The sequence below is a fragment of the Lampetra fluviatilis genome (genome assembly GCF_964198595.1).
Source record: "Lampetra fluviatilis chromosome 74 unlocalized genomic scaffold, kcLamFluv1.1 SUPER_74_unloc_1, whole genome shotgun sequence".
Lineage (NCBI taxonomy): Eukaryota > Metazoa > Chordata > Hyperoartia > Petromyzontiformes > Petromyzontidae > Lampetra > Lampetra fluviatilis.
This window is the reverse complement of record NW_027620433.1, coordinates 76,777-89,356: the sequence shown is the minus strand read 5'-3', so window position 1 is coordinate 89,356 and position 12,580 is coordinate 76,777. Positions and strand designations below refer to the sequence as shown.

The 12,580-nt window shown below is 49.3% G+C and overlaps 1 long non-coding RNA gene across 1 annotated transcript; it reads left to right on the top strand.

Moving 5' to 3' along the window:
• Window positions 1-1,851: 1,851 nt before the first annotated feature.
• On the top strand, window positions 1,852-8,573 carry LOC144953874 (uncharacterized). The gene is made up of 4 exons (XR_013640924.1): window positions 1,852-1,937; window positions 2,813-2,882; window positions 3,012-6,332; window positions 6,667-8,573. It is a non-coding gene; the product is annotated as an uncharacterized LOC144953874 (long non-coding RNA).
• The last annotated feature ends 4,007 nt before the right edge of the window (window positions 8,574-12,580 follow it).

Sequence of the window (12,580 nt, the reverse complement as noted above, 5' to 3'; positions counted from 1 at the left end):
GACAGAGGAGGAGAAATCGGAGGAAGAGAAGGCAAAGGAGGACGAGATTGTGATGGTGACAATGGAGAACACGGAGGGAGAGGAGAAAGACAATACAGAGATGGAGGACAAGGAGACAACAAAGGATGAACAGATGGTCGTGGAGGAGGACATGGAGACGACGGACAAAGGGGAAACAATGGTGGTGGAGGAGGAAGAGAAGACGGTGGTGGAGATGGTGGAGGAAGAGCTGTTGCTAGCGGAGGAGAAGAAAATGGAGAAGATGGAGGTGGCGCAGGAAGAGGAGAAGATGGTGGTGGAAGATGAAGAAGAGGGGATGGAGGAGGATGAGATGGAGAAGATGGAAGAGGTGCAGGTGGAGATGCACGAAAAGAAGAGGAAGCGAGGGGGCCTCGCTCGCGTGGCGAGAGCGATCGCCTCACTCCTCCGCCGCGTGCTGCTTTGTAGTGGCAGGTCCACCGCCCAGTAGGGGTGGTGGCGGTGGTCGTGCATCGGTGCCAACCGTGACCACTATCACCACACTACCCACCCCGTGATACTCGCTACACACACCACACGGTTCCGCAGAGAGACGGTGCCACTGGGACCACAGCTGGGGAATGAAGCTGAGCAGCAGATGCCAGGACTTCAACGGAGAATGACTGCTGCCATGAGACCTCACATCACACACACACACACGGGACTATGCCATTAGCATAGCCGGCCCTACACTGGGCCCCTTCCATGCTGGTTTTCATACAGGCGGTCCTCATGTCTGGATGTTTTCGCCTGAGCACGACCGCTCGTGTTGCGATCGAAACGTCGTGATTTATTTATTATTATTTTATTTTTTCTACCTACGTGACTTTACTGAAAGAACCAAAAAGTATGAAAGACGTCTTGTCTGCTGATCTTGTTCATATCTGTGTACATCGATATCCCACATTGCTTACACGTTCACACCACACACAATGAAATAAATAGAAACTAGAACGACTTCCGGGAATGGGCAAAGATCGAGGAAACTCTTTCAATGGAGCGAGTTCAGTGAGTTCGATTCAACATCTCTCTGTCCGTCTGTGTCTCTGTGTGTGTCTCTCTGCCTGTCTCTGTGTCTATGTCGTCTCTGTCTCTCTCTGTGTTCCTCTTGTCTGTGTCTGTCCGCCTGTCCTGTCTGTGTGTGTCTGTCTATCAGCGTCTGTCCAACCGGAGTCAACGACTGCCAGTAGCAGCAGGCGCCCGTTCAACTCCCACGGCTACACGCCACTCAAACTTGCTCCCAACACACAAAGATCCCCCGTATAGCCTTAACAGACTGTAGGGGCAAGTGCTGTTCGCGAGCACCTATTAAGGGTGGGACGGCACACGAGGGGGTGGGTGGCCAGCATCACGCCCGGCCGCCTTTGTCTCCCCAGTGGCGATGTTGACACACCGCACCGGGTACTCGTTTGAGGCTGAGTCGACGTAGGGGAGGCTCAGGACCGGTTCAGAAAGTCGTCACTGGCGGTGTTGGTCACGAGCGGGAATGGAACTCGGCTGGTCGGTGCGGAGCGCAGCGCTCACCACGACACTGCCGCTCCCCTTCTGTCAACAAACTTGAACTCCGACCCCGCTCTCTGACGTCACCGCTCAACGTGACCTCATCGCCGTCAAACGCCAGGGGGAGGTGTTCCTCGCTAGTGACGTCATGTCACCCACCTCCCCACCACTGCGCTCTTGAGCGTGATGTCATCTCTGCTCGGCCGCTGCCGATATCTGTTCCAGTGCCAATCCTTATTTGGGCAAAGCCACGCCCGGTAACTGGCGAGGCATTAACATAATGTATCGTGAAAGCAGTCGCGAGTTTCGAGCCGCTCATTGTGTCATCGTACCCCGCAAGTGACGTCATGTCACCTGCTGCCGCGTGACGTCGCGAGGAACCAGGAAGTTGCCGCTCCGCCCGTGAACTGAAATCCGAGGTGAGAAATTCTCATCGCGGTTGTGGTGGTTGTTGTTGTGGTGGTGGTTGTGGTGGTGGTTGTCGTGGTTGTGGTGATTGTGGTGGTTGCGGTGGTGGTGGTGGCGGTTGCGGTGGTGGTGGTTGCGGTGGTTGCGGTGGTAGTGGTTGTGGTGGTAGTTGTGGTGGTTGCGGTGGTGGTGGTTGTGGTGGTGGGTGTGATGGTGGTTGTGGTGGTGGTGGTGGTTGTGGTGATGGTTGTGGTGATGGTTGTGGTGATGGTTGTGGTGGTTGTGGTTGTTGTAGTGGTGGTGGTTGTGCTGGTGATTGTGGTGATGGTTGTGGTTGTGGTGGTGGTGTTTGTGGTGGTGGTTGTGGTTGTGGTGGTTGTGGTGGTGGTTGTGGTGGTTGTGGTGGTGGTTGTGGTGGTGGTTGTGGTGGTTGTGGTGGTGGTTGTGGTGGTGGTTGTGGTGGTGGTGGTTGAGGTGGTGGTTGTAGTGGTGGTTGTAGTGGTGGTGGTTGTTGTGGTGGTTGCGGTGGTGGTTGCGGTTGTAGTGGTGGTTGTAGTGGTGGTTGTAGTGGTGGTGGTTGTTGTGGTGGTTGTGGTTTGTTGTGGTGGTTGTAGTGGTGGTTGTGGTGGTTGTAGTGGTGGTTGTGGTGGTGGTGGTTGTTGTTTACCGAGGTAGAGCCTCGCTCTCGTAGGGATGTCAATTGAGTAGCAGCGAGCATGGAAGCGATGTCCAGGTTGGAACTTTACAACGCGGGGCCTTGCCTCCTGCCCTCGCCTGATCGCGTTTGCTTCAATTCTCTCGCTTAAGTTGAATTTGTCTTCACCCGGCTCGCCACTTTGTAACTTTGTTTAACTTTAAATATTAACACAGTTTTTATTTTTACCAGGACAAGCCCGCTTGAGCTGCTATACCGCTCTTGTTTTCAGAAGCGACCTGCCCACAACAACAACAACAGGGTGAGGCTCGTCAACAGCGTGGCGGTGTTCACTCTGGACGCGTGGTGCTGTTCACTCTGGACGCGTGGCGGTGTTCACTCTGGACGCGTGGCGGTGTTCACTCTGGACGCGTGGCGGTGTTCACTCTAGACGCGTGGCGGTGTTCACTCTGGACGCGTGGCGGTGTTCACTCTGGATGCGTGGCGGTGTTCGCTCTCTGCATGTGGAGTGGGGACAACCGGGGGATCTGGAGGAAATCCACGCGACCACGGGATGAGAGAGAGAGACGCAAACTCCAAATATACAGCAGGCGTCAGGGTCGCTATTGAACCCACGACTTCCTGTATGCCAAGAGAGGTAGTTAACATCTCACTACGGGGAGAGAGAGAGACACACAGCCTTGGCGATGTTGATTGATCCTCAATTAATTACTTGGATGAATAAGGAAGCATTAATACTGAGCGGATGAAGGTGGCCAGGCATGGGTCTGGACACACCACCACCTGTGAACCATGCCAGTGTGTGACAGTGTAAAGTTTGTGTTTGCAGTTAAGTCTATTAACTCTATTGAACACGGAGGTTATATCACAACAATAGTTTTTTTTGTTTTCCTCTGGAACTCTTTATAAGAATGGAAACAGTCAAGAAGTTAACACAGCACACACATGCAGCTGAAGTCAGATCTGAGCCTGGCTGGCTTCACACCTCTAAGTTGCGATTGAACATTAATTCATGCATTTCTGCATAACACAAATAGTATTATTTTCAATACCTTTTGCTATGTCAACTGATCTTCTTGGTTCTTTCGTTATAGTCACGTAGAAGGGATTCCAAGAACACAGGATGAGATGTTACTATCCTTTGTGCAAGCACTTCCAAGAGTTCATGAACAGTGAGCCTGGTGAAATTTGGGGAGCGCATCGTCAGTAGTGTACCTTTGGTTCCCAGGGTGTTTCGGCCTTTCACACTATACACCCTCCCCAAAGGCGGCCAGCGACAGGGTGATCAATCCTACGCTTGCGTCTCATTCCCAATTAGTCATATGAGTTGCCTTGTTGTTGATAGCTAACATCCCATGGGACTATGCATGGCAGGGGCGTCCTCCTCCCTGAGTCAAGCATTGTTGACCGCATACCTCCTGGCCCTCTCACTTCGGGGCCCAGCTGGGGTCTTTCCTCTTCATCCAGAGCCATTGACTGCTGCCTTCTGCCGCCTCCGATACCGCTCTGATTGCCGAACGCTGGCTCTGGCCCTTAATTCCCAGGTCTCTAAGCAGTCTGGTTGTAGATGTTGCCACAAAACATCTGCAGCCCACCTCCACTGGTTGGACTTCTGTGTTCCAGCCATGATGCCGTGCTTCGGCAGCTAGATCGGCATAGCGCAGATGTTTTTGCTCATAAGCCTCATCTACTGAGTCCTCCCAGGGTACTGTGAGCTCAATGATGAAGACCTTCTTGAGCGAACGGGACCAGAGCACCATGTCAGGTCTTAGGGTGGTGGTTGCGATCTCCGGAGGAAACACAAGTTGCCGGCCAATGTCAGCTAGCATTTTCCAGTCGCGGGCCAAGCGCAGCTGGTCTCGCTCTAATGGTGTAGAGCCTTTCTTCGGTGGTTTAGCCCCATCGCGGACAAAGGTCGTCCGTAAGGGGTGTGATGCTGCTGGGGGTGGTAGGGAGTTGGTGGCAGCTCGCTTGTCCTCCAGGGCGGACGCAAGGTTTTTAAGGACTTGGTTGTGACGCCAAGTGTAGCGTCCTTGGGTGAGGCTTGTTTTACACCCTGTTAGAATGTGCCTGAGGTTGGCTGGCATGGAACAGAGGGCACAGTCCGGATCTTCACCATACCATTGGTGAAGATTAACTGGTGTTGGAAGGACGTCATATGTTGCTCTGATGGAAACGCTCAACCGCCTCGCTTCCATGGCCCACAGATCCTTCCAGCTGATCTTCCTCTTCTTCACACTGTCCCATTGAGTCCACTGTCCCTGTTTGGCAAGAGAGACTGCCTTGGCCCACCTTGCAGCCTCCTCTTGATGGCGTACTTCCTGCACTACCATCTTCCGCCGCTCTAGTGCAGTGGCCTTACTCCAAGCAGCACGGCTAGTTAGCCCAAGGCCTCCTCTCCCTTGCTGAACATGACCCACAATGTCAGCATGTCTGAGGGCTGCTGTTGCCTCCTGGACTGCTTTTCCTGGCCTCCATTAGCGCCCAGTTGCCAAGGTCGGCGCGTTATTGCTCACCACTGGGTCTCGAGATTCATTCAGTGTCATCTGGAGCCTGGTTTTTGCACAATTGAATTCCTCTGTTAGACTGGTGAGGGGCAGCTTGAGGACACCATCTCCATAGAGGCCTATGGTGGTAAGGCATCGTGGAACTCCGAGCCACTTCTTTAAGTAGCCTGTGACTCCCCTTTCCATCTTTTCCACTGTTAAGATTGGAACCTCATACTCTGCTAGGGGCCACAACACCCGGGGTAGGAGACCAAACTGCAGACACCAGGCCTTTAACTGTCCAGGTAGCTGGGTGTTGTCGATGGACTGTAGGCTACTACTGATGTCTTTGCGCAGCTGTTGCACCTTGTCTTTGTCCTTCAGGCTTGCATCATACCACCTTCCAAGGCTTTTTACCGGCTGCTCATACACTGTTGGGATTTGGTCATCTCCGATGAAGAATTTCAGGTCAGAGAGTACTCCCTTCACAATCGAGATGCTGCGTGACTGGGATGGTTTAATCTTCATACGGGCCCAGCTGATGTTCTCCTCGAGTTTTCTGAGCAGTCTCCTGGTGCATGGGACAGTGGTGGTCAATGTTGTAATGTCGTCCATGTAGGCTCCGAGTGCAGGGAGGTGGAAACCAGAGTCGACTCGCTGTCCACCAGCAACCCATTTTGAGGATCTGATGATAACCTCCATTGCCATTATGAATGCCAACGGAGAAATGGTACATCCCGCCATTATACCTACATTCAGGCACTGCCATGAGGTGGTGAACTCTGAGGTGGTGAAGCATAACTGCAGATCCTGGAAGTACGACTTCACCAGGGTTGTGATGGTGTCCGGTATGTGGAAAAATCTGAAGGCAGACCACAGGAATTCATGGGGCACAGAGCCAAATGCATTGGCGAGGTCGAGGAAGACTACATGGAGGTCCCTTTTCTCCACCTTGGCCATTTGGATCTGGTGCCAGATCATGCTGGAATGTTCCAAGCAGCCAGAGAACCCTGAAATTCCTGCCTTCTGTACAGATGTATCGACGTACGCATTCCTTTGCAGGTACTCGGCCATCCTCTGGGCAATGACCCTAAAGAAGATTTTACCCTCGACATTCAGTAATTAGATTGGGCGGAATTGGATGATGTTCACTGCATCCTTCTCCTTAGGGTTCAGGACCCGGCCTGCCCTACGCCACACTTTGGGTATTATCTTCTTTTGCCAAGCTGTTCTCATAAGCCTCCAGAGGAACCTCAGGACGTCTGGTGTGTTCTTATACACTTTGTACGGGACTCCATTTGGCCCCGGGGCTGATGCTGTTCTTGCCCGTCGAACTGTGTTTTCCACCTCTTTCCATGTCGGAGGGCTGGTCTCAATATGATGTTCCGGGGGTTCAATGGGTGGGATATCTGATGGGATGGCCAGATGTTCATGTCACTTTGAGTCAAAGTTTGTTGTTCTCAGGTGCTCCTCTAGGTCTTTCTTTGTTGTTTTTAGAGCTCCACTTTTTTCCTTCGTGAAGAGACTTTTAAGGAACTTGAAGGGATCTTTATAGAATCGAGTTCTAGTTTGTTCTTTCTTCCTTCTGCGTTTCCGTAGGTTCTCTGCTCTACGGAGGGATGCCAACCGGGTTTTGATGTCAGCCTGAAGTGCCTCTATGCCCTCCTTTTCCACTTCCGAGGTCTTCTTCCACTGTTTCTTAAGCTGTCTCCTTTCTTGAACGAGGCGCTTGATTTCTTGTTGCCTCCTGGAAACTGGTGGGGTTGGAACCTTTCTCCCGCCTTTTGCCTCTTGCACTCCAAAGCTTTCTGCCCCGTACTCAGATGATGTCCCCCATCCTCTCCAACTTCTTCTCCACTGTGCCTCGAAGTTTCTCGAGGGTCAAGGTAAGGTCAGTATTCACTGTTTCCCACAACTTCTTGTCACTGGCGCCAGGCCACTTCACATACAGTCTGTGCCCTGGTAGTCTCCTCTCGACTGCAGGTCTGGGAGGCTGGGTGAGTTCCACTCCTGTTGTTGGTTCCACCTCAGTTGTTACTTCGGTGCTTGAGTTTACGTCCTCCATGACAGTGGTACTGATGCACTGCAAACTATGGTTTGCGTCCAGTTGCTGTGCTTCATTCGACTGATTTGATCGCTTTCGCAGAAAGTAATCAATGCGAGGCCTCTGTCTCTCTTTACCCAAACACCCCTTCTTCCCCTGGTGGATCCTCAACCCATGGTGTGATGTAACTTTCCTCCAACCACAGACACATTCCTGCATCTGTTTGTGACCCATTGTTGCAGCGGAACTTGTGACAGTTGCTGTGGTGTTCTCTTGTGCTGTGCTCTCATTACTCGTAGTCGTTTTCGGTCCAGTCGTTACCATGTTGTCAGCCGATGAGTCATCTTCCGCCCCCGCTCTCGCAGACTCTAGGGGTATTCTTGTATGTTGACTTTCTGTCCCTAAAACGGGTGTTTCCAACATACTGCGAAGCATGGGAAACTACAGAAATGGGAAGCTAACCCATGACTGTCCCAGTGGGGTCTATTCCCTCCTGTCAGCCGTCTCTCCGTGCCGCCACAAGGACTTTCTCCTGTTGTCAGCTGATCTTTCTCAGCAGTCACTGGACAAGTCCAGATATTCAGATTCCAAAGAACACAGGATGAGATGTTACTATCCTTTGTGCAAGCACTTCCAAGAGTTCATGAACAGTGAGCCTGGTGAAATTTGGGGAGCGCATAAATAATAAAAACAGTAGTAACTGTTTTTATTATTTATGTAAAAGCTTTAAATTTAAATATTTCTATTTAAAAGCATCAGGGAATGTAACATTGTTAAACATTAACTCCCTTGCACACACGCGGGGGAACGATACGAAGGGAGAGTTTGAGGCGTTGTTCGAGGCTTTAGGCCTAGCTGTAGGCTTTAGGCCGCTGTGAGTTAAATTTTAAATTACAAGTTTTAATTGAAAGCTATCTCAGGGAATTATAAGGGAATGTTACACTTGTTTAGCCAGGAAAGCCTCATTAATTTAAATGTTTTAATTAAAAGCTATCTGAGGGAATTATAAGGGAATGTTACACTTGTTTAGCCAGGAAAGCGTCACTGAGTCTAAAGGTTTTTGTAGGGTCATGCCAAGTGTTTGCAGTAGGGGGCGATGTTGCTACACGGACGGACGGACGGACGGACGGACGATATTATCTATTGTAGGCTGGTCCACTTCGTTCCTACCAGTATAAGACACAAGTCCAGATCGTCGTTGCAGTGGTTTATTTCACATGTGCTGCCGTGGCAGTCCGGACACATTCACAAGAGACCAAAGAGGTAAATGCCGATTTATTTGACTTCTGCTACTGAACGTATTTGCCGGCACGCAATTTTCGAATTAAAGTGTAGATGGTCGCCAAAGCTTTTATCACCGTTACAAGGATGCCTGAATAGTTTTTTTTTAAACAAACGCTTTACGATGTTGTTCAACCCAAACCTGTGTCCATATAAAAAAAAAACATGTTTTCACACGGGTGAGGAGCATTACCTGTCTTTTGTACAGATACTATCAAAACTAAGCACAAACATGTTACATTGATGTGGTTGCATCGTTGGTCCGCACGCAAGGGTTATCACCCTTTGTAAAAAAACAACCCACTGTGTCCGTAATTTTCTCAAAAAACATTATCAGGTCACGTGCCACATTTATACCAATTATCATTAGTTTCATTTTGTTTTGGTATTAAGCAATTTCACAATACCTGAAACTGCAAAAAAAACTGATTTCAAAGTTGTTGTGTAGGAAGAACGACGCTGAAGCCAGTCGTGTAGGGGCTGATGCTGAACTGTTTATTTAGGGGCTTGTGCCTAACTCGGGGGAAGGGGTTAACACAGTGTAATCAACTGATCTCCCCAGGGGAAGGGTACTGGGAGTTCCCTACACCCTACCAGGCTATCAGGCTCTTCCCACAGCACTGACCGAGGGTTCATCCAACTCGGCCAGCCGGGTAAAACAGCCCTTTAGCCTGGCTCTCAATCCCTCTATCGCGGAGCCCCCTACTCCCCTACCACTCACTTTCTTGGCTCCCCGCGAAGACCCCCTCTACGTCACGGGTCTTCCCTCAAATACCCCGGGTGGCATGACGTCACTTTTCCTTGACGGCATTCCCCCCCGAGGCGAGTGTGACCTGACGTCATCACTCCACTCCTCAACACACATTGTGCTATTCCCCAATGAACCTCTCTGATGATGCGTAGTCAGGGAGGCCGATAAAGAGACCTTACTGGTGAGGTTGATGGCATTGAGGGACGTGGAGAGGGGAGTTAAGGCTACAAGTGTGAGAGGTGTTCAGGATGATTGATATATAATTAATGAGTAAACATTAATTTACAAGTGTGTTGGATACAACCTTACTTCTCCAAGCGACAGCTGAAATAATGCACCTCCCCAGCGGAGTAATCCTTCATCACGATTCAGGGATACAATTCAGTGCAATTATCGAATATTTTTAACCTCGTGAATTTAACATCTGCTGAATCCATCAAAATACACGAACACATTATTACACGTGGATTCAATCTATGCATTGTGAGTTCAACAATTTATGTCAGTCGACTAATCAATTCCAAATTTGAATGCAAATAGTAATACATTAGTGCATGCTGGATAGCGAGTGGAATTGTAATAAACGTCTTCCACGACGAATCTTGAATGGTGCTTCTTTTTGGTAACGGAATTACTGCACAGCTCCGCTCCTTCCCCCTCTGGGTTATTTTCCCTTTTATCACTGCCGTGGACGAGGCGTTCTCTTTGTCCCACCGTTGAGGTTCGCCACCCTCCTTTCGATCCCGCCGCTGGCTGGCGGCGTGGCGGGGAGAAGAGGCGAGCTCCGCTGGGGATCCGCCACGTGGTCGATGGAGAGGAGAGGCTGAACCACGCCGCAGTCCGGACCCGAGGCTTACTACACGGACTATGAGTCCTCCCCTGCCTCTGCTTATATTTTTCTGGCGGAGCTAAGCTCCACCTCTAGCCACGCCTGCTCGTGGAACCTTCCCGATGATTCGCGAACGTTCTCTCTGACTCCACCCGTCACCTTTGGCCCAGATGTTATCCCCGCAAAGGATTGGTTACCGCTTACCCGATAGCGCCCGTGCAGTTACCCGCTGGTGCCCACTAGATGGCGCTCTCTCATTAAAGAATTAATCCCAAGTGGATTTGGTTTTCTCATCTTCTTTTTTTATATATAAAAGACACCACATGCCTAAACAGCTTTTGTTCCGCCGGATCGAGGGGGCTAAACGGGCGCGGCATGGGCTGGAGAAGACATGGAGTGATGTGCTACAGGAGGATTTGGAGCTGAGTCCACTTGCGGATGACTGGTACCAGCCGTGTCAAGATCGCCAGTTGGAGGCAGTCACACCAACAACAACGGAGGGTGGAGGAGCGACGCTCACAACAACGAGCGGAGCGCCGGGTGGCTAAAGCACAGAAAGTTGCCAAAGTAGGGGCCACAGGTGGTACATCAGCCAGTCGTCTCGGTCAGTCGACCTGTGCCATCTGGGTTTGCCCTGTGACCTCTTGCCAGCGGGCGTTCGATACTTCACGTGGCCTCAAGGTGCACATAGCCTGGCACAAGCGTTGTTGTGACGTCACGGCCACTTAGTGGCGAATGGCGGTTATTGTTCAGTCTATGTGTAGAGGAGTAAAATGGGGACGTGACGTCAAGTGTGCCGTTCAGTGCAATGACGTCACGTCTCCTAGGGTACTTAAGGGATACCCCGTGACATAAGCGGGGTCACTGTGGGAACGGGTAAAGTAAGCAGGGTGAAGAGGGAACCAGGGGTAGAGAGAGGGATCGAATAGGGAGTCTGGAGTTGGCAGAGTCCATGATCCGACACGAGAGAGAGAGACCGGAGCTAGCCGGCAGGGACCCAGACTCAGAGTAGGACCCCTAGCCCCTGGGAGTTGTGTACCCTGTGTAATATTGTAACAGCTTTAATAAATTCTAGATTTGAAGCTTTCGTGACTGCAATGATTCATATTCTCAGGTTTTTTCGGTAAAGTCACGTAGGTAAAACATTAAAAGTAATGAAAGTAAAATAAAACAAAACAAAAATAAAATTCTCCGAAACGTCGTGAATTTTATTTTTGTTTTGTTTTATTTTAGCTTTAATAAACCCTGGCAGAAGCCCTTAACTTACCTCCGTCTACGAGTACGTCTATCGGAACTTCTCTACATATGTATATATGTGTGAGTAAATTTGTGCAGGTGTAATTCTATGTGTGTGTATCAATGGATATGCGTGTGTAACTACATGTGTCTGCCTTTTTCGCCCGGGCAACGCCCGGGTACTAACCGCTAGTTCTTTATAATTTGTCATTATCAATCCACTGTTGCATAAAGGCCTCCACAAGCTGCTGCCCCTTCTCACAATCCTGTGATTTAATAATCCACCAAGAAACTGTACAGGAACTCATTGCATCACTCCGTCACCTCAGTGCATGTTATTCCTTGGCTGCAAATCCATTAATATGCTTGACCATCATCCCTTCTAATAAAGTGTACTGCCCAAACCAACTTACCTTTCTCAAAAGTTAATTGATCTCATAAACATCCGCATGTTCTCTAATCCACGTGTTCCTCTTTCACCACACTCGTTGGTGAAATAATTTAGATTTATATTGCCTCCACGAGAAATGTTACAAATTATGCATTACCTCAAAAGGTATAAATGTAGGTCCTGTTTAGGCAATCACAACTCAAGGGAACAAAGTCGATTGGTCTGAATTTTGAAAAAAAATATTGAATGTGTTCAATGATGCCTGAAAACTATTTAAAAGCAATGTATAATGTACTTCGTCAATAATAATTGCACCTGTAATCATACTACAACAAAACAAACTATTTTTGTACGGGTGAGGAGCATGACATGCATTTTGTACCGATAAAATCTAAACTTAGCAAAAAAATGTTCCATTAGTCTGCACGCAAGGACTGTGATCCTTTGTCTGTGGAAGAAAAAAACATTGACTGTCTCGTAACATTCTCACAAACCATTCCCAGGTCACGTCGTACGTGTATACCAAGTCTTAACAAGAGTTTAATTGTGTTTGGTATTGAACACATTTGGATGACTCGACCGCAGACGACTCCTTTAAACATTATGATGATCCCCTCTGAGCCTACATGGCAATAAAAAAACACTTTACAATGTTCTTCATCCTGAACATTTGCACCCGTGTCCATATTAAAAAAATAGTTTTTATGCAGTGAGGGGCATTAGGCATTTTGTACCGATAAATCTCCACTAAGCACAAACATGTTCCACTGATGTGGGTGTTTCATTGGTCTGCACGCAAGGGTTATGACTTTTTGGAAACACCACTTTTGTCGTAACGTACACAAAAAGCATTATCAGGTGACGTGAAGCATGTATAACAAGTCTAACCATTAGTGGCATTGTGTCTTGGTATTGAGCAAGTTCACAATACCCAACTGCAACAAAAACTGCTTTCAAACAGACTTGGCTGTTCCCCTATGA